The sequence below is a fragment of the Silurus aristotelis genome, assembly GCF_946808225.1.
Source record: "Silurus aristotelis genome assembly, chromosome: 17".
NCBI lineage: Eukaryota > Metazoa > Chordata > Actinopteri > Siluriformes > Siluridae > Silurus > Silurus aristotelis.
The window spans coordinates 3,543,769-3,571,288 of record NC_139590.1 but is presented as its reverse complement, the minus strand read 5'-3'; the positions used below and the strand labels follow the sequence as shown (position 1 = coordinate 3,571,288).

The window sequence follows — 27,520 nt, the reverse complement described above, 5'->3', positions numbered from 1 at the left end:
TAAGAAGTTATAAAATGCTTTATTTAGACATAGGTATTTGATTACCAAACATTTTTCACAACCACAATTGGGCCAAGGTTGACTTTTCTCTTCAGCTGCATGCCTGCAAATAAAGGGAGTAAAAAAAAATAAATGCAAAGTACACCCCCCCCCCCCATCTTCAGGTAAAGTAAGATTTCACACAGTGCCATACAGATCGTAGGGTGGCAAGACGCAAGTTACATTAAGGTTCTTCAAAATACCTCGCTTTGACAGATCTCGTCCCTTCCTTGAAGCACAGCTGCTACTGCAACAACTGCACACCTGGTCAGCACCATATGCAGCAGTCCATCTAAGAAGCAGTAACGCGTCAGTGATCACAGCTCATCAGCACAACGCCATTAAAAGGTACCAAGAACATACCTATTGTCTGAAAAGGAACACGCCTTGTGCTCAGCATCAGCAGGGGAAGAAGCAGCGGTTGCCTTCAAGATGCACGTGATATAGACCTGGAAACACAAGTAGTAAGGGTTACATTGACAAACATGCATATGCCAGAGGTAAGGCGGTACTTACCAAGCTACTGTTCTCTTGTTGAAATCCAAAAGCTTCCAACTGAAACCTCAGCTTTTTTGCTTGAGTTTGGGGCATGAACTGGGAACTGGACCGAGTTAGCTTGGCATCAACCAGACACCTGGGTAAAGGGGTAATTTTATATGGTTAGAAATTAATCATTTTGGCAGTAATATCTGTATGTTGGAGAAACTGTAAATTAACGTTTTCTAGAAAAGATTGATCACACAGTAGAACCATTAGTATTTAATAGGCAATATAATAAGTAAATGTCCCTTCGTCCACAAAATAAGCCAAAATGTAATTGGTCTTAATATAGTGAAGTACATGTATTAACTCACATGTAGTTTAGTAGCGACTAAGTTTACCTTTGATATTCAGTAAAACCAGAAAGTAGTCAAAAGTAAGGTGGTGAGGTACATTTACACCACTGATAAGTGTGTATGGATATACACTTAAGTATTCAGTTGTATAATGCAACACATTCAATAGAAAAATGTTGGATGAGAAATGTATTCACTCCAGAAGGAATATTATAAAGTCTTCATATCAGTTTACAGAAACCATTAAAATTAACCCAACTTACCCAAAATTTTCAATGAAGAAATATCTGGGGACAGCATTTATGTCAGGGACTGTAGTAGCCACACAGCCATCTACAAGGACACGCAGAGGGACATGGTTGAACTGCAGTACAGATGCCTCAATGTTTATAAGCTCACCCAGGTAGTACTGGTTGGATGTTCGTTCAGATAGCCAGTCATCTACAAGACAATAAATAAAATTAGCAAAAGCAAGTTGTCCGACAAACAAGCTACAATTCAACTACAGTACAAACCAGTCATCAGCCTCAAGGTGAAGACAAGAAGTTCCTGAGCAGCCTGGGCAGAAGCATATGGAGGGCCAAGCAGGTACAAGACCACTGCTACTCACATTGTGGAATCTGAAAAAGAGGTCAAACAGTTAAAGCCATCCAAAATTAAACTAAACAAAAATCAGAGAAACTGCAAGCACCTTGGATAGTGACACTGAATGAAAACCCTTGTACCAGCTCTTCTAAGAATGGGAGTACCACGGATTGGTACTGGAGACATACCAAGAGTAAAAATATACACCAGCTCATCTGAAGTCACCTGAACAAAACAAAGTACATTTTAGAGTGTATACAACAAGTTTAAAAAGCTCTTCATGTATTTAGCAATAGAAAGGACTTACAGTTAATCTGCTTTTGCAGCCATACAATGGAGACTCATAGATAAGGACTTGAGAAGAAGCATCCATGCTTTTGGGTGTACAGCCTCCAAGTGTGAGCGAAGCCATAGTGAAGGTCGGATCAATTCCAAGCACGTCTTTGCTCACCTCGACATACACTGAAGTCTCGTTACATCTCACCGTCACACCATGGGCAGGAATAGGCTCAGCATATCTGTCAACATGCACTAGAGGTGGTGGTGTTGGGATTTGGGGCACTGCAGGAAAATTCCAATTCAACTTCTTAACTTGTTGCTGGATTACTTGTTGCGTTTGGTCAGCTGAAGGATATCCAGGGCTTCCAGCTTGGGAAGCACTTTGCAGCCATTGAGGAGTTAAGCCAGGATTCATTTGCAGTGGAGGCTGTCCTGGGTTGCTTAATTTAATATTCTCTAAACTTGTCCATTGTGCTGTTATCATATGAACTGCCAAAAGTAGCAGCAGCCCATCCCTCACTTGGTTGAATCCCATTGCAGTTGACAGATGAATGCACACCAGGATGGTCAGAGCACCTCGTATTTACACGGTGATTTAAACAAGTATTTGAACGTTTCTAAATAGCCTGATGCTCTTCTGAGCCTGGTGAGTTACTAATTAGGCTGCCAAACAAATGAAAGCAATTAGAATTTTACTGCTCCTTGCATTTGATTGGACCAAGAGCTAAATTGGCCTAATTGTCAAGGTCACATGACCTAGCTAAGCAATTTAGCAATTATAGAACTAATTATAGTCTTTAATTGAATCCTTTTGTTAAGATCATGCCAGCTTCTATGGTTATGTTCAGAGTGAAAGCGAAGTTTAATTATACCAATATAAAACTAAATATGTTCATTTTATTTAGTGATTTTTTTTTTAAACCTTAGGACTAAATTTGGATTAACTTGATAAAAATCTTTTCAACACCATCAACAAAATACAAGCTTTTTTTTTTAACAGGAGCAGGTGTATTACAGTCCAGCAAAATGTGTTTTTTTATGTGTTGGATTCTGACAGGATGGGCATTTTGTCTAATGTTTTCCTGATGATAAAAATGTGTTTGTTTTGAGAGTCCTATGGAGCATCATGTGTAAATAACATATCATTTGATCCCAGTGATTAACATAAAAAATAAATAGTTTATGCACTGATACCATTACGATTGCCATTCATTTTTGCTGTACGCATTTGATGTTGGTCTCATTTGTTGTGAAAGGTATAAAGAATTTTACTGGTTCTGTTAATAATTTATTTTTGGCAACACTGTCTGCTTACCCAGTACCAGAGAGAGAGTACAAGCAGAAGAAAAAAAAAAAACTAAATGATTTGATTCCAGAGTTGATCATTTTATTAAAATCTTCACAATTTCAATGGGACTTGTTTTAAAAAGTTAAAGATATTAAATGTTTTACAATGTGCAAGTGGATGTCTTTCTAGATGCAAACAAACATACCTGCAGTTTAAATACACTGACGCTGTTGTATGTGCATGGGTTAAAAAAGGAGTAACAAAGACTAAAAACTAGTTGTCTTGTGTGTCTCTACTTGTTTAAAAATACATACTAGCACATATGCCACTATAAGACTGCAAAAATCAGTATAGAGGAAAATTGTGATCTGTGACAGCTGTTTGCTCCAGAGTGGCTCATATGCATATTTCAGAAACTGTTTATCTGGGATTTTCACATGGTCTCTAAAGCATCAACAAATAGTACACAAAAAAAAAGTATTTAAAGAAACAGGTCTGTAGGTGAACACTACTTGGGGATCCAGATCTATTAGTGGAAAGGTGAACCAACAGTATTAGCCCAAATTAAGGTTTACTCCTTTAAGCCAAGAACAAATGTCCAAGGCATATGTGGACAAACTCACCACAATTGGACTTTATTCAAATTTTCAGTTTGGGACAATAGCCTTGGATTCAGGTCATGTACCATAAAATAAACCAGGTACCAAATAGATGCCATTGTTACAAAGGCAAGCATTGCTTAAACCAGGAGTGTCCAATCTTTTCCAAAAAAGTCCAGGGTGGGTGCTGGTTTTCATTCCAGGCAAGCAAGGTCCACACATGAGCCATGTTAAACCATTTAGCAGGTATAATGGCGTTGCCCTTGCTTGCATTGAAAACCCAAAATACCAGCTCTTTGTGGGCAAGATTGGATACCCTGGTCCTAAGTGTTTATTGGCAAAGGGTTGGTGTGGCAAGACTTCATTCCATATAAAAGCACGCGTCAGTTAATTGGTCTTGAACTCAACTAAATTTCTAAATTAAACTTGTGCTTCCAAACACAAAAGCTCTTTAGAAGCCAGAAACCCAGACATGCCATTGATTAAGGAGCCTAAGCAGATTTCATTTAGAATAAAGTAGGTAGCAAAGAAAGGCAAATTTGAGCACTATAGAAAAGTGGCATCATTCTATTCTTAAGGACACCTGCTAGCCAGTAATTCAATACCAAGACAATAAACAAGAGCACATTTTAACAGTTTATTAAAGCAAAGAGCAGCAAGTCGTTTGACTACCAAACATTCTCCAGAACTGTGATTGGACCCAGGCGTACACGTTTTGCCAGCTGCAGGCCTGCAAATAAAAGGAAACAGCTTTTTAAAAAAAAAGAAAAAAAAGTGTAGTTATATAAACTTGAGCAGTGGTAATGAAACAATGTTTAAACAAGTCTAATTTGAGAAGTACAATTCTTAAACAAAAAGGTGTAGTTGTTACATTTCCCAACTGACATTTTAATTTACTTGCATTAGTGACTCAATTGTTACATTAAAAGTACAAACTTTAAGAATATCTAAATAACAAAATAAATATTAAAACCCTGCATCCCACCCACCATGTCTGTTCCCCACTAGAAATACACTGAAAGCTACTGGTTTAGAGCCACACATTTCTATCCACCCCAAATACCTTTCTTTGAAGACAGATCTCGTCGAGCCCTTGCAGACAAGTCTCTTCCTTTCCTTCCAGTACAGCTGCTACTGCAACAACCACATACCTGGTTGGGACCATATGCAGCAAGCCATCTTAAAAAAAAAAAAGGGAGAAAGAATTTAAATAAAAACCATTAGTCGACACAGCCAACACTGGGCCCCTGAAAGCTCAAATATATATATAAAAAAAAAAATAAAAATAAAAATACCCATTGCCAGAGAAAGAACAAGCCTTGTGCTGAGAATCAGCTGGGGAAGAGGCAGCTGTTGCCTTTATGATGCATGTGATGTAGACCTGGCAACACAAGTAAAGTTAGACATTTATATATTTAAATAAAAAAAACAAAAAGAAGAGCCAGTACTTACCAGGCTAGAGTTTGTTTGTTGAAATCCAAAAGCTTCCAACTGAAACCTCAGCTTGTTTGCTTGAGTTTGGGCCATGAACTGGGAACTGGACTGAGTTAGCATGGCATCAATCAGGCACCTGGAAGACATTTCCAGTTAAGCTTTTACCAGTGGACAACAAAAAGCCCTAAAATGAACCTAACTTACCCGTAGTTATCAATGAAAAAATATCTGGGGACGGAATTTATATCAGGGACAGAAGTAGCCACACAGCCGTCGATAAGGACACGCAGGGGGACATGGTTGAACTGCAGAACGGACGCCTCAATGTTGATAAGCTCACCCAGGTAGTACTGGTTGGATGTTCGTTCAGATAGCCAGTCATCTAGAAGAAGAGAAAGACCATTAGTAAAAGCAAACATAAGAACAAACTAACAATTGTATCACAATACAAACCAGTCATAAGTCTCAAGGTGAAAACAAGAAGTTCCTCAGCAGCCTGGGCAGAAGCATATGGGACCCAAGCAGGCACAAGACCGCTGCTACTGACATTGTGGAATCTAGGGGAAAGAAACAAATAAAATAAAATGTTTGAAATAAAGCCAGCCACCTTAATAAAATCAAGCTGTGTGTTGTGAAGCAATACCTTGGATAATGGCACTGAATCATAACCCTTGTACTGGCTCTTCTTAGAATGGGAGTGCCACTGAGTGGCACTGGAGACATGCCAAGGGTGAAGCTATACACCAGCTCATCTGCAGTCATCTAGAAACAAGTATTTAGATAAGCCTTCCAACCACCCCCAAAAGAGAGAAAAAGGCATAGCAATAAAGAAAGACTTACAGTCAACATGCTTTTGCAGCCATTTAACAGAGATTCATAGATGAGGACAGGAGAAGCAGCATCCATCCCTTGAGCAGGACAGCCTCCCAGTGTGAGGAAAGCAATATTGGTCAGATCATGTCCAAGAACATCCTTCCTCACCTCCACATGCACTGCAGTCTCGTTGCAGCTCACCGTCACACCCTGGGTATAAACCGGATTAGACTGTCGGTCAACATGCACCAGCGTTTGTGGTGTTGGGATTTTGGGCAGCGCAGGAAAAGTCCAGTCCAGCTTCTTCACTTGTTGCTGGATTACTTGCTGGGCTTGAGCATCTGAAGGATTCTGAAACTGCAGTCCAAGTGGGGCTACTGGAGGGCTTCCAGCTTGGGGGCTACTTTGCAGCCATTGAGGTGGCATCCCAGGATTCGATTGCAGTGGAGGCTGACCTGGTTTGGTTGCTTGAGATCCAGCAGGTGGTTGCACAGCTCCCAAGTCCATCCATTGTGCTGTTGATAATCTAACTGCAAAAAGCACAAATGCACAAAGCCCCACTTGGTTAAACCCCATTACTACTAAGAGACAAATGCAAGTATACCTACTAGCACTACCAGAGCAGCTTTTATTCAAGCAAGTCTGCTCCTGATGATCTTTTTCAGCTGCTGAGCTGCCGCTGAGCAAACCACTTCACAGGTGACAGCGATTCCAACTTGACTGATTCTTGCATGTGATTGGACCAAGAGGTTCATTGTCTGAGATTCAATGATCTGGCCAATTACTAACATTAATTCAGCAATTGACTGAGTAGCTTGTTTGTTAAAGCACCCCAATGAAAATATTTCTCCTCATTGACCCAAAAGAGAGTACAAGCAGAAGAAAAAAAACTAGATGATTTGTTTGTTTTGGCTCTTTGAATCGTTAAAGCAAAAACTAAAAATGCGTCAGTTTTCAAAAGCCTCCGTTTTTATTGCCCACACTGCAGTTTCAAATTGATCCACTTTGAAAAGAGTTTTCAAAAACCTATGCTTTCCTCGACTAAGTGTTAGGAGTAGATATACACATGTTTATAATAAGGTAAAAAATACCCTGGATAGTGGCATTCGATAATAATTGGAGTACCACTTAAAATCTCTGAAGCAGTACCCAGGGTGAAAACATAGACCAGTTCATCCTCAGTCACCTGAGACAGAAGCAAAGCAAGTGATGATACGCTTTAAACAGAATTGAGAATTTCAACAAAGGAACACTTACCGTGAGTTTGCTATTGCAGCCATTCAGTTCAGATTCGTAGTTTAGGACTTGAGAAGCATTATCCTCTTTCGCGGCACAGCCTCCCACCTTCGGAGCTGCAGTACTGAGAGGTTTTCCATTTCCAAACAGATTTTTCTTCACTTCCACATACACAGCAGTTTCATTGCATTTAGACTAGGGCTGGGCGATATGGCCTAAAAAAAAATTCCCGATTTTTTCACAAAAAATAAGATTTGCGATTTAAATCGCTTTTTTCCCCCTGCTTAAAATCAATCTGCATATGACAAAGAAAATTTTCAAAATAGGTTTTAACTTTATTAAATAAAGTTTATTTACCCTTCTGGGAGTATAACCCACTTTGGGTTAAAGTGCAATCAGAAACAACAAGCCAAAAATACAAGATGGCAGGCCCTGCCATCGTAAATTGTGAAAACAGAACGTAACAAAACATAAAATGAGCAAACCTACAAAGAAAAATGTTTTATGGGTGTTTGAATGTGAAACATGGTTAAAAATGCAGTAAGGCTTGGAGTGATTTTGTCTTTACTTTTCTTAAAAACTCCACAGTAAAATGAGTTGAAATGTAAAATAAGAATATAATAGACAGGGAGATTCTAAATAAGAATTATTTAAAAGATTGAGCAAACCTCAAAAAAATGTTTTATGAGTGTTTGAATATGGTGATTCAATTGCTCTGATTTTTCTGTTTCTTAACGGAGACGCCGTTCTGAAGCGTCTTTACAAGTATTTTGACCGCTTCCACCACCCATACCGTAATTCTACAATTAGACGCGCAACACTAAACAAAGTGCGGGTGCTTAACCGTGTATTTTCAAGATGCGGCTGGCTTACCCGCAGACTTGTGCTGCCGCTGTCTTGTTCATTTCGTAGGGCCCTACATCTCTCCCACTCGACAGCATGCCTCTGTTTAAGGTGCTGCATTAAATTGGTGGTATTGCTACCTTTGCTTGCTCGCTGCCATGTTGTTTGTGTATCTCTATGGCAAACGTGCGGGGGAAGGGCTGAGTTCGTTCTAAACTATGGAAGCTCAGAGGGGAGCGTCGGCTGACATTAAAGAGAAACCCAGATCGATGTAAACTACACATTCGAGATAATCGATATAATCGATTTATCGCCCAGCCCTAATTCAGACGTTACACTTGGAGTAGGAACAGGGTCCATCTGCCTTTTAGATGGCTCTGGTGGTGGTCCTGTAGTTGCTTGGAATTTTCACATTGGCCATTGGGCCTCAACCAATCAGAGGGCAACAAACAGCAGTGCTGAAAAAACAATATCTTTTAATCCCATTGTTGCTGCATCTAAAAACGTAAAAATGTATAATGTTACTTTAATTAAACAGTATACATTCTATTTTATAATGATTTTCAGTCTCTCTTGTATTGATCTTGACATTCTTTTTTTTTTTTTTTTGCACCTGTTGTGCTGCGTCACAGATGATACCAATTAGTATTTTGCACTTCCTGGGATCTAATTGGTTTAAAAGCTTAATTAGCTTGACCACGCCAATGAGCAAGGCTAAAAGCAGAACTTTAGTCCATTAGTTTACTTTCAGGCAGGGACACAATTGGCAAGAACTGGTTGACTGCCACTACTTACTCACTTCTTAAAATGAGAAAAATGTTAATAGTACTTGTGTTTAAAAATAACTCTATATGGTCTGGTTGCCCTTTGGGAACTCGAGCTGCGTCGAAACGCTTTGGGAACGCACCTGCGTTCTCCACGTTCTGAACCATGTGTGAAATCTAGCCAATAGGCAAGACATGACGTCATAGACAGGCGACGTCGCGTAAACCAGGAAGCTACAAGATGGCTATGCGGTGGTAGCGACATTAGCTTCTGCTCGTTCAGGTAAGCGCTTTGTGTGTGTTATCTGTGCAGTCATGAGCTTTAATGAAGGCAGAATTCCGTCCGATGTGTTGTTTGCTTAGCTTAGGAGCGTGCTCAGTCGGCTCTCGAAGGTATTGGTTGTTAGCATTTTAGCCATGTGGCTATGCGCTCCCGGCTGCTAGCCGAGCTCTCGCTCCCCAGGGAGAGCGTTCGTTGGCAGTTCCTTCTCCGGTGCGTGTAACGCGGTGCTCCGTATTTCTTCCAGCGCAGAGAACCACTTTTCTTGGTGTGGTGTGGGACTCGGCCAGGTTGTGGGCACGGTTGTCTTCTGCCTGGATCAAAGTCATCCTCACCGCAGTCAGGAGGGTAGGGGCAGGCCAGCCACTTACTGTGAGGCTGCTGGGTCTCATGGTGGCAGCGTCCAGTGTAATTCCACTCGGCCTCCTCCACATGAGGACCCTCTAGTGGTGGCTCTGGGGCAGAAGGGTTCTCCTCCAGAGGGAGTCCGTATCATGCCATAAAGGTCTCGGGCGTGCCCTTCGAGCCTTGGATGCATGGAAAGACCCAATGTTTCTGTCCTGAGGCCCCGTTTTAGGGACTCCTTGTCGTCGCATAATGGTAACGACGGACGATTCCCTTTACGGGGTGGGAGCGGTCATGAGTGGCCACTCCGCCCAGGGTCTGTGGAGCGGCCCACGTCTTTCGTGGCACTTAAATTGCCTGGAGATGTTGGCAGTGTTTTTGGGGTAAAAACACTTCCTCCTGGGCCTGAGAGATCGCCATGTGTTGGTCCGCATGGACAATGCTGTGGTGGTCTCTTATATCGACCACTAGGGGGCCGCCGATCTCGCCCCTTGTACAAGCTGGCGTGAGCGGTCCTCTTGTGGTCCTGGGACAGACTTCTTTCATTGAGAGCCGTTTACATCCTGGGACGGTTGGATGTCAGAGCAGACGCCCTGTCGAGACAGTGGCTGCCGTGGTACAGTCATGGCCAGGGCTACGCCTGTACACCTTTCCCCCGATCACGCTGCTTTCGGGAGTTCTGGTTAGAGTTCGCTGGGAAGGAGTCTGTCTCCTCCTGGTAGCACCTCAATGTCCAGGCAAGCCATAGTTTGCGGACCTGGTATTCCTACTCGAGGGCCCTCCGTGGGAAATTCCTCCCAGGAGCGATCTCCTCTCACAGGCGGGCGGAACCCTGGTTCACCCCCACCCGGAGTTGTGAAAGTTGTGTCTGTGGCCCCTGAGGGGGCCCGGTTTGTGACTGGTCTCTCTACTGAGATAGTAGAGACAGACCCTTCTACACTCCAGAGCTCCCCCCACGAGGAGGTCGAATGCCGCACGGTGGCTCCCGGAGCCTGAGGCCCGGGACACGACTCAGAGTGCCTGTCTGGGACTTGACAGTTGCCCCATCCTGCCTGGAGTTTGCCCCATCCTGCCTGGAGTTTGCCCCTGGCATGGCCAGAGTGTTTCTATACACGAGACCTGGGTGCATACCTAAGGTGCCTACGGCTCCCACACGACGTGTCGTGTTACAGGTGTTCTGCGCTCATCTGTTTATAGCCCCCGACCAGGGGTTACAGACCCGGCTGTGTCCAGTGCGAGCACGCTTGGCCCTAATAGGAAAGGTTTCCTTGCAGGTGGGACAGGTGGGTAGAATAGAATATAATAGTATAGAAATTGATTGGGATTTGCTTGTTTGGGATTAATGAAAACCTGCACCCACAGATGAAAAATTAGATTAGACACCCCTGCAAGTCTAATTAAGAATGTGTTAATACACAAACCTCAATCTTTAGGACAGTGGGTGGTGCTGGGTTCCCAATAGGGAGCTTTGGCGTTCTAAGCCCTTGTACTGCCAAGCTGCCACTGTTGGGCCCTTGAGCAAGACTCTTAACCCTCTCTGTTCCAGGGCCACTGTATCATTGCTGACCTTGCGCTCTGACCCCTTCCTACCAAGCTGGGATATGGGAGGAAACATTTTCACTGTACTGTATTGTACATGTGACAAATGAAGGCTCTTCTATTTAAGTATTTATTGACTAAGCTTTCCCAATTAGGCTTGTTTTAATAAATCTACAGTATTCTAAAAGCGGAAAAACGTTGTGGCAAAAGAGCATAATGTACAAATGTCAAGCTGATGTGACTGATGTGATGTGACCATAGTGATTCCGGTAAAGGTTGAGAATTATTTAAAGCAGCTTTTTGCACTATTACATCTTCTACTAATGTCTATATGTGATTCATTGTCATCAACTCATTCAGGTAAAAAACTGGAAGCAATTTCACATCTATCATTCTGCCTAGAAATTAACAAGGCAGTTTATTCAAATCAGTGACCCTCTTATGTTGCTTAACAGTGTTTTAAATTCAGTGGTGGTTCTACTTTTAAATGGTGCTCTGGGCCAACCAGGCCATGACCCACCCCATACCTAAAGCAACAATCTGCACTTACAGTACATTATTTTAATCAGAAAGTATGAAAACCATGAATAAATGAGCATTTCTCCAGGCAATGCACACATATGCAAAGTCATATGCAAAGAGTCATATGAGTCATATGCAAAGTACTTATATAGCATAAATGTTCATGGTTGGATTTCACAGATATAAAAATGTCAAACATGTACATATATTTAAAAAATGGCTGTTTTTTATATATGTAACATTTTCCCCAAATGGTTACAAATACAAGGATGTTTATCCTTGTATTTATAATACATACATTTTATATATACACAGTAATCCCCCGCTTTACCGCGGTTTGAATCTCGTGCCCCAGTTTATCGCAAAAATGCATTTGCCACAAAACTGATTAGTTTGGCTGATCAAAACACTTATTGGGAATTGTTTTTATGGAGTTTTATGAAAAAAATTAATTATATATACATGTATATTACATTTTTCTATTAAATAAATGGTCAATATTTTATTTTCAAAAATTAATTGTTACAGTTGTTTCCAGAATTAACAAACGGAAGCGGCAGGACATATCGCAGTACTTAAATTATAGCAATTGTTTAAAACCCGTGTGCCAACAAGTAACAGGGATCAACAAGTAACCAAATTTAACATTAAACAGAATGTAACAAAACAAACATTTACACACAAGTAACAGTGATATCATTGCATGGTACAGTAAGAAATTTGCACTCTCTCCCGATCTGGAGCTTGAAACATTGCATTTACTAGAGTCAAATATTTTGGAATAATGGCACTCCCAAATCTCACATCTATAAAAAAAAAAAAAAAAAAAGAGAGAGAACACAAGATAAATTTATCCTTTTACCAAGAAATTGCACAAGTAAAATGTAACAAAAAAAAAAAAAAAAAACCACCTCAATTTAGTAATTGTCCCAAACCGGAGACAAAAATGTAAAAATGTGGAATTATGTAACCCCGATGAGGTCACTGCAATAGTAAATGATTTCTTTTGGAATTAAGTTAACTGAAAAATGCATGTTTCACTCCATGTACACAATTTAACATGAAATCAAACCTTTAAATGTAGATAACATTCGTATGCAGACAAAGTGCGTTTTGTGCAATGGTTTGGCATATTTGCAACGGATATTTATAGCAAAGTAAATTGAACGGCAAGATGACGAATAGCATGTGTAATGTTTGTTTGAAAGTTAGCATATTAGCAAAGGAAAAAAGCTGTTTAAAAACAACAAAAGAAAAAAAACCCACATTTGTAAAACATGCACGTAATCAGTCGACAGCACATCTTGTAATGATCAAAGTTACTTTTCTTTACAAAAGCTGGGAAATAAATCACATTACTAGTCACAGCAAAAATCATTTAAATCAAGGATAAATTTATATAGAAAATTACCCTATTTTTTTCACCCACATACTTTCTGCTGATTTAGTATCATTTTATTTACATGGTCATATATGACCATATCAGATTTCTGTATGGGAACCAGGTTAATTGAAGGGTGACAACTGATTCAAAGTATATATATATATATATATATATAAATAAAATTGTGCTCATTAACAAAAGCATCCTTGACCTGCCACTTAGTTCTGATAGTAGCATATGTAGTTATCTCATACCTGAAAGATTGCAACACTCCTAGTAATAACCATTTGGATAAACGACAAATCAAGGTTTACAGGTATAAACCGTACACACATTCGTACTAAGCTGTTACAGGACTTGAATATGGATTCCTCAGTGTTTGCGTCAATAATTTCTCTTGATGAGAACAGTTTTGCAGATCAAGAAAGTGAAGGAAGGATAGAAGGAATAGTAAAAGTATGCTGAAATAAGTATGCTGAAATAAGAACAGCTTTATAAGATTTTAACATTTGTATTACCCAAATTTTATTTTGGGCCAAGTCAATGTGAAGTCCCAATTTTTATAAAATTACATTTATCCAGGCATTTTATTACAAATGTTTAATATGTTAAAAACGCCAAACAGTGATTTAAAAAAAAACTGAAGTAGGCACCAAATTGTGAATTTCATGTACCGTTACACCACTACTGGTATAAAGCATATTGGTCAAGTGGGGGGGGGGGGGTTTAGATGTTACCTTTCCACAATTATATACTGTAGCATCCCTATTAGTTATGCTCTCAGCTAGTTTTTTTTTTTTATGGGGAAATCCATTTAATTCTGGATACCACAATTGTCAAATTACACATTGAAGGCAATAATAAAAATAAAAAAAAAATAAAAAAAGGGGAGTGGTGGCTCCAGCGGTTAAGGCGCTGGGTTGCCGATCAGAAGGTCTGGGGTTCAAGCCCCAGTATTGCCAAGTTGCCACTCTTGGGCCCTTGAGCAAGGCCCTTAACCCTCTATGCTCCGCGGATCCCTTACGACCCGAATTACGGATAAGCGGGAGAAAATGAATTTATTAAAAAAAAAAAAATCAGAAGACATCAAAATAAAAGTTATAAAATGCTTTATTTAGACAAAAGGTATTTGATTACCAAACATTTTCCACAACCACAATTAGGCCAAGGTTGACTTTTCTCTTCAGCTGCATGCCTGCAAATAAAGGGAGTAAAAAAAATAAATAAATGCAAAGTACAACCCCCCCCCCCCCATCTTCAGGTAAAGTAAGATTTCACACAGTGCCATACAGATCGTAGGGTGGCAAGACGCAAATTACATCAAGGTTCTTCAAAATACCTCGCTTTGACAGATCTCGTCCCTTCCTTGAAGCACAGCTGCTACTGCAACAACTGCACACCTGGTCAGCACCATATGCAGCAGTCCATCTAAGAAGCAGTAACGTGTCAGTGATCACAGTTAATCAGCACAATGCCATTAAAAGGTAACAAGAACATACCTATTGTCTGAAAAGGAACACGCCTTGTGCTCAGCATCAGCAGGGGAAGAAGCAGCGGTTGCCTTCAAGATGCACGTGATCTAGACCTGGAAACACAAGGAGTAAGGGTTACATTGACAAACATGCATATGCCAGAGGTAAGGCGGTACTTACCAAGCTACTGTTCTCTTGCTGAAATCCAAAAGCTTCCAACTGAAACCTCAGCTTTTTTGCTTGAGTTTGGGGCATGAACTGGGAACTGGACTGAGTTAGCTTGGCATCAACCAGACACCTGGGTAAAGGGGTCATTTTATATGGTTAGAAATTAATCATTTTGGCAGCAATATCTGTATGTTGGAGAAACTAAATTACCATATTTTTATCTAAAAAAATGAGAAGAACCATTAGTATTTAATAGGCAATATAATAAGTAAATGTCCCTTCGTCCACAAAATAAGCCAAAATGTAATTGGTCTTAATATAGTGAAGTACATGTATTAACTCACATGTAGTTTAGTAGCGACTAAGTTTACCTTTGATATTCAGTAAAACCAGAAAGTAGTCAAAAGTAAGGTGGTGAGGTACATTTACACCACTGATAAGTGTGTATGGATATACACTTAAGTATTCAGTTGTATAATGCAACACATTCAATAGAAAAATGTTGGATGAGAAATGTATTCACTCCAGAAGGAATATTATAAAGTCTTCATATCAGTTTACAGAAACCATTAAAATTAACCCAACTTACCCAAAATTTTCAATGAAGAAATATCTGGGGACAGCATTTATGTCAGGGACTGTAGTAGCCACACAGCCATCTACAAGGACACGCAGAGGGACATGGTTAAACTGCAGTACAGATGCCTCAATGTTTATAAGCTCACCCAGGTAGTACTGGTTGGATGTTCGTTCAGATAGCCAGTCATCTACAAGACAATAAATAAAATTAGCAAAAGCAAGTTGTCGGACAAACAAGCTACAATTCAACTACAGTACAAACCAGTCATCAGCCTCAAGGTGAAGACAAGAAGTTCCTGAGCAGCCTTGGCAGAAGCATATGGAAGCCAAGCAGGTACAAGACCACTGCTACTCACATTGTGGAATCTGAAAAAGAGGTCAAACAGTTAAAGCCATCCAAAATTAAACTAAACAAATCAGAGAAACTTCAAGCACCTTGGATAGTGACACTGAATGAAAACCCTTGTACCAGCTCTTCTAAGAATGGGAGTACCACGGATTGGTACTGGAGACATACCAAGAGTAAAAATATACACCAGCTCATCTGAAGTCACCTGAACAAAACATACAAAGTACATTTTAGTGTATACAAGTTTAAAAAGCTCTTCATGTATTTAGCAATAGAAAGGACTTACAGTTAATCTGCTTTTGCAGCCATACAATGGAGACTCATAGATAAGGACTTGAGAAGAAGCATCCATGCTTTTGGGTGTACAGCCTCCAAGTGTGAGCGAAGCCATAGTGAAGGTCGGATCAATTCCATGCACGTCTTTGCTCACCTCGACATACACTGAAGTCTCGTTACATCTCACCGTCACACCTTGGGCAGGAATAGGCTCAGCATATCTTTCAACATGCACTAGAGGTGGTGGTGTTGGAATTTGGGGCACTGCAGGAAAAATTCAGTCCAAGTCAGCTTCTTAACTTGTTGCTGGATTACTTGTTGCGTTTGGTCAGCTGAAGGATATCCAGGGCTTCCAGCTTGGGAAGCACTTTGCAGCCATTGAGGAGTTAAGCCAGGATTCATTTGCAGTGGAGGCTGTCCTGGGTTGCTTAATTTAATACTCTAAAAACTTGTCCATTGTGCTGTTGTCATATGAACTGCCAAAAGTAGCAGCAGCCCATCCCTCACTTGGTTGAATCCCATTGCAGTTGACAGATGAATGCACACCAGGATGGTCAGAGCACCTCGTATTTACACGGTGATTTAAACAAGTATTTAAACGTTTCTAAATAGCCTGATGCTCTTCTGAGCGTGGTGAGTTACTAATTAGGCTGCCAAACAAATGAAAGCAATTAGAATTTTACTGCTCCTTGCATTTGATTGGACCAAGAGCTAAATTGGCCTAATTGTCAAGGTCACATGACCTAGCTAAGCAATTTAGCAATTATAGAACTAATTATAGTCTTTGATTGAATCCTCTTGTTAAGATCATGCCAGCTTCTATGGTTATGTTCAGAGTGAAAGCCAATTTTAATTATACCAATATAAAACTAAATATGTTCATTTTATTTATTGATTTTTTTTAAACCTTAGGACTAAATTTGGATTAACTTGATAAAAAATCTTTTCAACACCAACAAAATACAAGCTTTTTTTTAACATGAGCAGGTGTATTACAGTCCAGCAAAATGTGTTTTTTTTATGTGTTGGATTCTGACAGGATGGGCATTTTGTCTAATGTTTTCCTGATGATAAAAATGTGTTTGTTTTGAGAGTCCTATGGAGCATCATGTGTAAATAACATATCATTTGATCCCAGTGATTAACATAAAAAATAAATAGTTTATGCACTGATACCATTACGATTGCCATTTATTTTTGCTGTACGCATTTGATGTTGGTCTCATTTGTTATGAAAGGTATAAAGAATTTTACTGGTTCTGTAGATAATTTATTTTTGGCAACACTGTCTGCTTACCCAGTACCAGAGAGAGAGTACAAGCAGAAGAAAAAAAAAAACCTAAATGATTTGATTCCAGAGTTGATCATTTTATTAAAATCTTCACAATTTCAATGGGACTTGTTTCAAAAAGTTAAAGAAATTAAATGTTTTACAATGTGCAAGTGGATGTCTTTCTAGATGCAAACAAACATACCTGCAGTTTAAATACACTGACACTGTTTGTGCATGGGTTAAAAAAGGAGTAACAAAGACTAAAAACTAGTTGTCTTGTGTCTCTGTACTTGTTTAAAAATACATACTAGCACATATGCCACTATAAGACTGCAAAAATCAGTATAGAGGGAAATTGTGATCTGTGACAGCTGTTTGCTCCAGAGTGGCTCATATGCATATTTCAGAAACTGTTTATCTGGGATTTTCACATGGTCTCTAAAGCATCAACAAATAGTACACAAAAAAAAAAAGTATTTAAAGAAACAGGTCTGTAGGTGAACACTACTTGGGGATCCAGATCTATTAGTGGAAAGGTGAACCAACAGTATTAGCCCAAATTAAGGTTTACTCCTTTAAGCCAAGAACAAATGTCCAAGGCATATGTGGACAAACTCACCACAATTGGACTTTATTCAAATTTTCAGTTTGGGACAATAGCCTTGGATTCAGGTCATGTACCATAAAATAAACCAGGTACCAAATAGATGCCATTGTTACAAAGGCAAGCATTGCTTAAACCAGGAGTGTCCAATCTTTTCCAAAAAAGTCCAGGGTGGGTGCTGGTTTTCATTCCAGGCAAGCAAGGTCCACACATGAGTCATGTTAAACCATTTAGCAGGTATAATGGCGTTGCCCTTGCTTGCATTGAAAACCCAAAATACCAGCTCTTTGTGGGCAAGATTGGATACCCTGGTCCTAAGTGTTTATTGGCAAAGGGTTGGTGTGGCAAGACTTCATTCCATATAAAAGCACGCGTCAGTTAATTGGTCTTGAACTCAACTAAATTTCTAAATTAAACTTGTGCTTCCAAACACAAAAGCTCTTTAGATGCCAGAAACCCAGACATGCCATTGATTAAGGAGCCTAAGCAGATTTCATTTAGAATAAAGTAGGTAGCAAAGAAAGGCAAATTTGAGCACTATAGAAAAGTGGCATCATTCTATTCTTAAGGACACCTGCTAGCCAGTAATTCAATACCAAGACAATAAACAAGAGCACATTTTAACAGTTTATTAAAGCAAAGAGCAGCAAGTCGTTTGACTACCAAACATTCTCCAGAACTGTGATTGGACCCAGGCGTACACGTTTTGCCAGCTGCAGGCCTGCAAATAAAAGGAAACAGCTTTTTAAAAAAAAAGAAAAAAAAGTGTAGTTATATAAACTTGAGCAGTGGTAATGAAACAATGTTTAAACAAGTCTAATTTGAGAAGTACAATTCTTAAACAAAAAGGTGTAGTTGTTACATTTCCCAACTGACATTTTAATTTACTTGCATTAGTGACTCAATTGTTACATTAAAAGTACAAACTTTAAGAATATCTAAATAACAAAAAATAAATATTAAAACCCTGCATCCCACCCACCATGTCTGTTCCCCACTAGAAATACACTGAAAGCTACTGGTTTAGAGCCACACATTTCCATCCACCCCAAATACCTTTCTTTGAAGACAGATCTCGTCGAGCCCTTGCAGACAAGTCTCTTCCTTTCCTTCCAGTACAGCTGCTACTGCAACAACCACATACCTGGTTGGGACCATATGCAGCAAGCCATCTTAAAAAAAAAAAAAAAAAAAAGGGAGAAAGAATTTAAATAAAAACCATTAGTCGACACAGCCAACACTGGGCCCCTGAAAGCTCAAATATATATATAAAAAAAAAAAATGAATACCCATTGCCAGAGAAAGAACAAGCCTTGTGCTGAGAATCAGCTGGGGAAGAGGCAGCTGTTGCCTTTATGATGCATGTGATGTAGACCTGGCAACACAAGTAAAGTTAGACATTTATATATTTAAATAAAACCAAAAAGAAGAGCCAGTACTTACCAGGCTAGTGTTTGTTTGTTGAAATCCAAAAGCTTCCAACTGAAACCTCAGCTTGTTTGCTTGAGTTTGGGCCATGAACTGGGAACTGGACTGAGTTAGCATGGCATCAATCAGGCACCTGGAAGACATTTCCAGTTAAGCTTTTACCAGTGGACAACAAAAAGCCCTAAAATGAACCTAACTTACCCGTAGTTATCAATGAAAAAATATCTGGGGACGGAATTTATATCAGGGACAGAAGTAGCCACACAGCCGTCGATAACGACACGCAGGGGGACATGGTTGAACTGCAGAACGGACGCCTCAATGTTGATAAGCTCACCCAGGTAGTACTGGTTGGATGTTCGTTCAGATAGCCAGTCATCTAGAAGAAGAAAGACCATTAGTAAAAGCAAACATAAGAACAAACTAACAATTGTATCACAATACAAACCAGTCATAAGTCTCAAGGTGAAAACAAGAAGTTCCTCAGCAGCCTGGGCAGAAGCATATGGGACCCAAGCAGGCACAAGACCGCTGCTACTGACATTGTGGAATCTAGGGGAAAGAAACAAATAAAATAAAATGTTTGAAATAAAGCCAGCCACCTTAATAAAATCAAGCTGTGTGTTGTGAAGCAATACCTTGGATAATGGCACTGAATCATAACCCTTGTACTGGCTCTTCTTAGAATGGGAGTGCCACTGAGTGGCACTGGAGACATGCCAAGGGTGAAGCTATACACCAGCTCATCTGCAGTCATCTAGAAACAAGTATTTAGATAAGCCTTCCAACCACCCCCAAAAGAGAGAAAAAGGCATAGCAATAAAGAAAGACTTACAGTCAACATGCTTTTGCAGCCATTTAACAGAGATTCATAGATGAGGACAGAAGAAGCAGCATCCATCCCTTGAGCAAGACAGCCTCCCAGTGTGAGGAAAGCAATATTGGTCAGATCATGTCCAAGAACATCCTTCCTCACCTCCACATGCACTGCAGTCTCGTTGCAGCTCACCGTCACACCCTGGGTATAAACCGGATTAGACTGTCGGTCAACATGCACCAGCGTTTGTGGTGTTGGGATTTTGGGCAGCGCAGGAAAAGTCCAGTCCAGCTTCTTCACTTGTTGCTGGATTACTTGCTGGGCTTGAGCATCTGAAGGATTCTGAAACTGCAGTCCAAGTGGGGCTCCTGGAGGGCTTCCAGCTTGGGGGCTACTTTGCAGCCATTGAGGTGGCATCCCAGGATTCGATTGCAGTGGAGGCTGACCTGGTTTGGTTGCTTGAGATCCAGCAGGTGGTTGCACAGCTCCCAAGTCCATCCATTGTGCTGTTGATAATCTAACTGCAAAAAGCACAAGTGCACAAAGCCCCACTTGGATGACCCCCATTACTACTGAGAGACAAATGCAAGTATACCTACTAGCACTACCAGAGCAGCTTTTATTCAAGCAAGTCTGCTCCTGATGATCTTTCTCAGCTGCTGAGCTGCCGCTGAGCAAACCACTTCACAGGTGACAGCGATTCCAACTTGACTGATTCTTGCATGTGATTGGACCAAGAGGTTAATTGTCTGAGATTCAATGATCTGGCCAATTACTAACATTATTTCAGTAATTGACTGAGTAGCTTGTTTGTTAAAGCACCCCAATGAAAATATTTCTCCTCATTGACCCAAAAGAGAGTACAAGCAGAAGAAAAAAAACTAGATGATTTGTTTGTTTTTGGGTCTTTGAAGCGTTAAAGCAAAAACTAAAAATGCGTCAGTTTTCAAAAGCCTCCGTTTTTATTGCCCACAGTGCAGTTTCAAATTGAGCCACTTTGAAAAGAGTTTTCAAAAACCTTTCAAAAAAATGCTTTCCTCGACTAAGTGTTAGGAGTAGATATACACATGTTTATAATAAGGTAAAAATACCTTGGATAGTGGCATTCGATAATAATTGGAGTACCACTTGAAAATCTCTGAAGCAGTACCCAGGGTGAAAACATAGACCAGTTCATCCTCAGTCACCTGAGACAGAAGCAAAGCAAGTGATAATACGCTTTTAACAGAATTGAGAATTTCAACAAAGGAACACGTACCGTGAGTTTGCTATTGCAGCCATTCAGTTCAGATTCGTAGTTTAGGACTTGAGAAGCAGTATCCTCTTTTGCGGCACAGCCTCCCACCTTCGAAACTGCAGTACTGAGAGGTTTTCCATTTCCAAACAGATTTTTCTTCACTTCCACATACACAGCAGTTTTATTGCATTCAGACTAGGGCTGGGCGATATGGCCTAAAAAAAAAATCCCGATTTTTTCACAAAAAATAAGATTTGCGATTTAAATCGCTTTTTTCCCCCTGCTTAAAATCATTTTCAAAAAAGGTTTTAACTTTATTAAATAAAGTTTATTTACCCTTCTGCCATCATAACCCACTTTGGGTTAAAGTGCAATCAGAAACAACAAGCCAAAAATACAAGATGGCAGGCCCTGCCATTGTGAATTGTGAAAATAGAATGTAACATAACATAAAATGAGCAAACCTACAAAGAAAAATGTTTTATGAGTGTTTGAATATGGTGATTCAAATGTTTTGATTTTTCTGTTTCTTAACGGAGACGCCATTCTGAAGCATCTTTACATGAATTTTGACCGCTTCCACCACCCATAACGTAAGTGTACGATTAGATATGCAACACTAAACAAAGTGCGGGTGCTTAACCGTGTATTTTCAAGATGCGGCTGGCTTAACCGCAGTTTTGTGCTGCCGCTGTCCTGTTGTAGGGCCCTACATCTCTCCCACTCGACAGCATGCCTCTGTTTAAGGTGCTGCAGTAAATTGGTGGTACTGCTACCTTTGCTTGCTCGCTGCCATGTTGTTTGTGTATCTCTATGGCAAACGTGCGGGGGAAGGGCTGAGTTCGTTCTAAACTATGGAAGCCCAGAGGGGAGCGTCGGCGGACATTAAAGAGAAAACCGATTTTTATTCAAACAGATTGATGTAAACTACACATACGAGTTAATCGATAAAATCGATTTATCGCCCAGCCCTAATTCAGACGTTACACTTCAAGTAGGAACAGGGTCTATCTGCCTTTTAGATTGCTCTGGTGGTGGTCCTGAAGTTGCTTGGAATTTCCACATTGGCCATTGGGCCTCAACCAATCAGAGGGCAACAAACAGCAGTGCTAAAACACCAATATGTTTTAATCCCATTGTTGCTGCATCTAAAAAAGTAAAAATATAAATGTATAATGTTACTTTAATTAAACAGTATACATTCTATTTTATTCAGATTTTCAGTCTCTCTTGTATTGATCTTGACATTCATTTTATTGCACCTGTTGTGCTGCGTCACAGATGATACTAATTAGTATTTTGCACTTCCTGGTATCTAATTGGGTGAAAAGCTTAATTAGCTTGACCAGGCCAATGAGCAAGGCCAAAAGCAGAACTTTAGTCCATTAGTTTACTTTTAGGCAGGGACACAATTGGCAAGAACTGGTTGACTGCCACTGCTAACTCACATTAAAATGAGAAAAATGTTAATAGTACTTGAGTTTAAAAATAACTCTATATGGTCTGGTTCCCCTTTGGGAACTTGAGCTGCGTCGAAACGCTTTGGGAACGCACCTGCGTTCTCCACATTCTGAACCATGTGTGAAATCTAGCCAATAGGCAAGACATGACGTTATAGACGTCGCGTAAACCAGGAAGCTACAAGATGGCTGTGCGGTGGTAGCGACATTAGCTTCTGCTCGTTCAGGTAAGCGCTTTGTGTGTGTTATCTGTGCAGTCATGAGCTTTAATGCACATGAATTCCGTCCGATGTGTTGTTTGCTTAGCGTGCTCAGTCGGCTCTCGAGAGTATTGGTTGCTAGCCGAGCTCCCGCTCCCTGGGGAGAGCATTCGTTGGCAGTTCCTTCTCCGGTGCGTGTAACGCGGTGCTCCGTATTTCTTCTTTCGAGGTGGAAGAAATTTCGGAGAGCGCTCTCCCTCGCGGCTTGGTCCCGCTTTGCCAAGTCGGCCCTCGAAGGTATCGGCTGTTAGCATTTTAGCAGAGTGGCTATGCACTCCTGGCTGCTAGCCGAGCTCCTGTCCTCGAGGTCGTGACACGGGCCGGGTCCAAGCTGGATCTAGCTTGGCTGGTCATGTAGCAGAAGCAGCGCGCACCCAGTAAGCTGGATGAGCGTTTCCTGCGCCCTGTGTCACAGCCTCAGGGCCTTCCCTGACCTGCGCACCCAGGTGTCTGGGTCCTGGGAAGCCCGTGTGACAATATTTCTCGTTGTGCACGAATGTTATTGGGACTAAGTAGCGCAGCTATGGGATGGTGCCGCATGAGGTAGAGATGCTAGCTAGCTATCTCTCCACAAGTGCTGCATCCATGAAGGCTATCGGTTGCCTACGAAGAGCCACTTGGCTCTGGTAGGTAGGGCTGCGCGGCAGGTCGGGCTGCGGGTTGCCTCCACACAATGAGTGTGTCCTCTTGTGGTCCCGGGACAGACTCCTTTCATTGAGAGCAGTTTACATTCTGGGACAGTTGGATGTCAGAGCAGATGCCCTGTCGAGACAGTGGCTGCCGTGGTACAGTCATGGCCAGGGCTACGCCTGTACACCTTTCCCCCGATCACGCTGCTTTCAAGAGTTCTGGTTAGAGTTCGCTGGGAAGGAGTCTGTCTCCTCCTGGTAGCACCTCAATGTCCGGGCAAGCCATAGTTTGCGGACCTGGTATTCCTACTCGAGGGCCCTCAATGGGAAATTCCTCCCCGGAGGGAACTGGTCTCTCTACTGCGGTAGTAGAGACCCTTCTCCACTCCAGAGCTTCCCCCACGAGGAGGTCGTATGCCACACAGTGGCGACTGTTCACGTCACGGTGTAAACACCATGACTTGGACCCAGTTGACTGCCCGGTCGGTTCAGTTCTGGAGTTTTTACTGGAACAGTTTGCCACGGGGTATACCCCTTCAACCCTGAAGGTTTGCGTGTCCGCCATCGCGGCATGTATCACCCCGCCTGCGGGGCAGTCGCTTGGTAGGCGCCCTCTGGTGACACGTTTCCTCCGCGGCGCCCGGAGGCTGAGGCCCGGGACGCAACCCAGAGTGCCTGTCTGGGACTTGGCAGTTGCCCCATCCTGCCTGGAGTTTGCCCCAGGAGTGTATAGAGTGTTTCTATACACGATACCTGGGTGCATACCTAAGGTGTCTAAGACTCCCACACAACGTGTCGTGTTACAGGTGTTTTGCCCTCATCCGTTTATAGCCCCCGACCAGGGGTTACAGACCCGGCTGTGTCCAGTGCGAGCACTGACGCTTGTCTCCACAGGACGATTACATGGAGGCGGTTGGTGCGACTGTTCATCTGCTGTGGCCCTAATAGGAAAGGTTTCCTAGCAGACGGGCAGACGTTAAGCAGGTAGGTAGTGGATGCCATCCTTTCAGCTACGAGTCCTGGTCTCCCCGCTCCGCTCGGGGTCATGGCTCGCTCCACCGGAGTGTGGCGGCCTCTACGGCTTGGTCTGCTGGAGTATCACCCCCCGCTGACCTTGTTGGGTTATGGCCTCGACCCGGAGCCACTCCGGACTCCTCTGTCCTACGTGCAGGTGCCGAGGCCCTCACATACAGGGCAGGGTCTGGTCAGTGTGGCGTGATTGGACACTCGTTCCCAAAGCGTTTCGATGCAGCTCGAGTTCCCGAAAGATTGAGCGTCTCTAGGTTACGAACGTATGTGATCACACATCATATTTGTTTATTCTGATCTACTTTTGTCATCCTTTAACCCAGGAGTGTCCAATCTTTCCCACAAAGACCCTCACCAGACCCTCAAAACGTCACCAGACCAACTCACCGTTTTAACCACACACTAGACTTAATAATATCCCACGGAGCAGACGTCACTGATATAGATATTTTACCTCAGAGTGATGACATCACAGACCATTACCTTATACTGTACACACTACCGGTAGAGCAGATAAGCCATGTTGCACCACGTTGTCGACCTGTTGAGGAACTATTGTTCCAACCACTAAGGACAGATTCATAAATTACCTGCCTGATTTATTTCAATTTCTCATTAAACCCATAAATGCTGATCATCTTGATGAGATGGCGAACAACATAGACCTTATCCTCACTAGCACTTTAGACACTGTTGCCCCCATCCGGTTAAAAAAGAGAACAAGCACCTGCACCTTGGTATAATAGTCATACGCATGCCCTCAAGAGAACAACACATAATCTGGAGAGAAAATGGAGGAAAACTAAATTGGAGGTATTTAGATTTGCGTATAAAGACAGTATGCTCAGCTACAGACAGGCGCTAAAAGCTGCTAGAGCTGAACACCTGAGCAAATTCATAGAAAACAACAAAAACAATCACAGGTTCCTTTTCAGTACTAAACTAACTACAAATCAGGGCTCTGAAAATTGTGTTCCATCACAGTTTAGTAGTGAGGACTTTATGAATTTCTTCACTGAAAAAATAATTAACATTAGAAAAACAATTGTGGCAGTTCAACCTCTGACACCATCTCCTGAGACAGTGTTACCTTCAACTCCACAACTCCACTGTTTTACATGTATAGGACAGGAAGAGCTGTATAATGTTATTGCCAAAGCTAAATCGACAACATGTCAGTTAGATCCAATTCCTACTATATTACTGAAGAAAGTGTTATATACAACTGGTGAACCTATTCTGAATATTATTAACTCTTCACTATCGTTAGGACATGTCCCTAAATCCCTCAAGTTAGCAGTAATTAAACCCCTCATTAAAAAACCTAATCTGGATCCAAACACGCTATCGAATTACAGACCAATTTCAAATCTCCCATTTATGTCTAAGATTTTAGAAAAGATTGTCGCTGCCCAGTTATGTTCCTACCTGCAAGAGAACAATATCTTTGAAGAATTTCAGTCAGGTTTTAGGCCCCATCATAGCACAGAAACTGCTCTAGTTAAAATCACTAATGACCTGTTTTTAGCTTCAGACCAAGGCTTCATCTTGCTGTTGGTTCTACTAGATCTTAGTGCTGCATTCGACACTATAGACTATGATCTCCTCCTAGATCGCTTACAAAATTACATCGCCATTCAGGGACAGGCATTAAGCTGGTTTAAATCCTACCTGTCCGATCGTTACCATTTCGTAGATTTAAATGGAGAGATATCCAGGCTAATGCAAGTATATTATAACGTGTCGCAAGGTTCAGTTCTAGGACCCCTGCTCTTCATGGAATTAGCTTCCATTGTTATGCTGATGATACTCAGCTATATATCTCATCTAAACCAGGCGATACAGCTCAATTAACTCGGATAACTGAGTGTGTTAAGGAAATAAGAGATTGGATGACCCATAACTTTCTACTTTTAAACTCTGATAAGACTGAGATTTTGCTCATCGGCCCAAAAACTAGTATACAGAAGCTCCAGCATCTCAACCTGCATTTAGACGGATGTTCTGTAACCACTAGTTCAACGGTAAAAGACCTGGAAGTTATTTTATACAGCAACTTGTCTTTCAAATATCATATCAACCAAGTTACAAAAACAGCCTTCTTTCACCTTAGAAATATTTCTAAGTTAAGAAACATGTTGTCTATATCCGATGCAGAGAAGCTCGTCCATGCGTTTATGACCTCCAGAATAGACTACTGTAATGCGTTACTAGGTGGATGTCCTGCATCATTAATAAACAAGCTTCAGTTAGTCCAGAATGCAGCAGCCAGAGTTCTCACAAGGTCAAGAAAATATGATCACATAACCCCAATCCTATCGTCCCTACACTGGCTTCCTGTTATGTTTCGAATAGACTACAAACTATTACTTCTCACTTATAAAGCACTAAATGGTTTGGCTCCTATGTATCTATCCAGTCTTTTAACATGCTACAATCCGCCACGCTCCCTGAAATCTCAAAACTCTGGGCTTCTAGTAGTTCCTAGAATAGCAAAGTCCACTAAAAGAGTCTGGTTTCTCTCAAGGTTTCTTCCTCATAACATCTATGGGGAATTTTTTCCTTGCCACAGTCGCCACGGCTTACTCATCAGGGATAAATGTACACCATTCACCTTCACTGTTGATTTCTGTAAAGCTGCTTTGAGACAATGTCTGTTATGAAAAGCGCTATACAAATAAACTTGACTTGACTAAGGGCTGGTGTGGGTGCCCAATAGGGAGCTTTGGGCTTTGGTTCTAAGCCCTTGTACTGCCAAGCTGCCACTGTTGGGCCCTTGAGCAAGACTCTTAACCCTCTTTGTTCAGGGCCACTGTATCATGGCTGACCTTGCGCTCTGACCCCTTCCTACTAAGCTGGGATATGGAAGGAAACATTTTCACTGTACTGTTTTGTACATGTGACAAATGAAGGCTCTTCTATTTAAGTATTTATTGACTAAGCTTCTCCCAATCGGGCTTGTTTTAATAAATCTACAGTATTCTAAAAGCGGAAAAACTTTGTGGTAAAAGAGCATAATGTACAAATGTCAAGCTGATGTGACGTGACCAGAGTGATTCCAGTGAATTATTTAAAGCAGTTATTTGCACTATTACATCTTCTACTTAAGTCTATATGTGATTCATTGTCATCAACTCATTCAGGTGAAACACT

General features: G+C 41.3%; 1 long non-coding RNA gene and 2 pseudogenes across 3 annotated transcripts; all 3 read right to left on the bottom strand.

Moving 5' to 3' along the window:
* Positions 1-6,476, bottom strand: LOC310739958 (annotated as a pseudogene). The gene is made up of 17 exons (XR_014538224.1): positions 5,901-6,476; positions 5,704-5,822; positions 5,514-5,617; positions 5,265-5,442; positions 5,079-5,196; positions 4,922-5,007; positions 4,690-4,805; positions 4,304-4,356; positions 3,342-3,363; positions 1,768-2,315; positions 1,567-1,685; positions 1,391-1,495; positions 1,139-1,316; positions 556-673; positions 403-488; positions 243-331; positions 1-103 (listed from the first exon to the last, which is right to left on the bottom strand). The product of XR_014538224.1 is annotated as an uncharacterized misc_RNA (transcript).
* Positions 6,477-6,993: 517 nt separating this feature from the next.
* Positions 6,994-8,734, bottom strand: LOC310740393. The gene is made up of 4 exons (XR_014537631.1): positions 8,566-8,734; positions 8,289-8,449; positions 7,131-7,310; positions 6,994-7,059 (listed from the first exon to the last, which is right to left on the bottom strand). It is a non-coding gene; the product is annotated as an uncharacterized lncRNA (long non-coding RNA).
* Positions 8,735-13,882: 5,148 nt separating this feature from the next.
* LOC310739957 lies at positions 13,883-20,344 on the bottom strand (annotated as a pseudogene). The gene is made up of 17 exons (XR_014538223.1): positions 19,771-20,344; positions 19,574-19,692; positions 19,384-19,487; positions 19,137-19,314; positions 18,951-19,068; positions 18,797-18,882; positions 18,564-18,679; positions 18,168-18,228; positions 17,208-17,233; positions 15,641-16,193; positions 15,441-15,559; positions 15,268-15,371; positions 15,016-15,193; positions 14,439-14,556; positions 14,286-14,365; positions 14,126-14,214; positions 13,883-13,981 (listed from the first exon to the last, which is right to left on the bottom strand). The product of XR_014538223.1 is annotated as an uncharacterized misc_RNA (transcript).
* Positions 20,345-27,520: the final 7,176 nt, after the last annotated feature.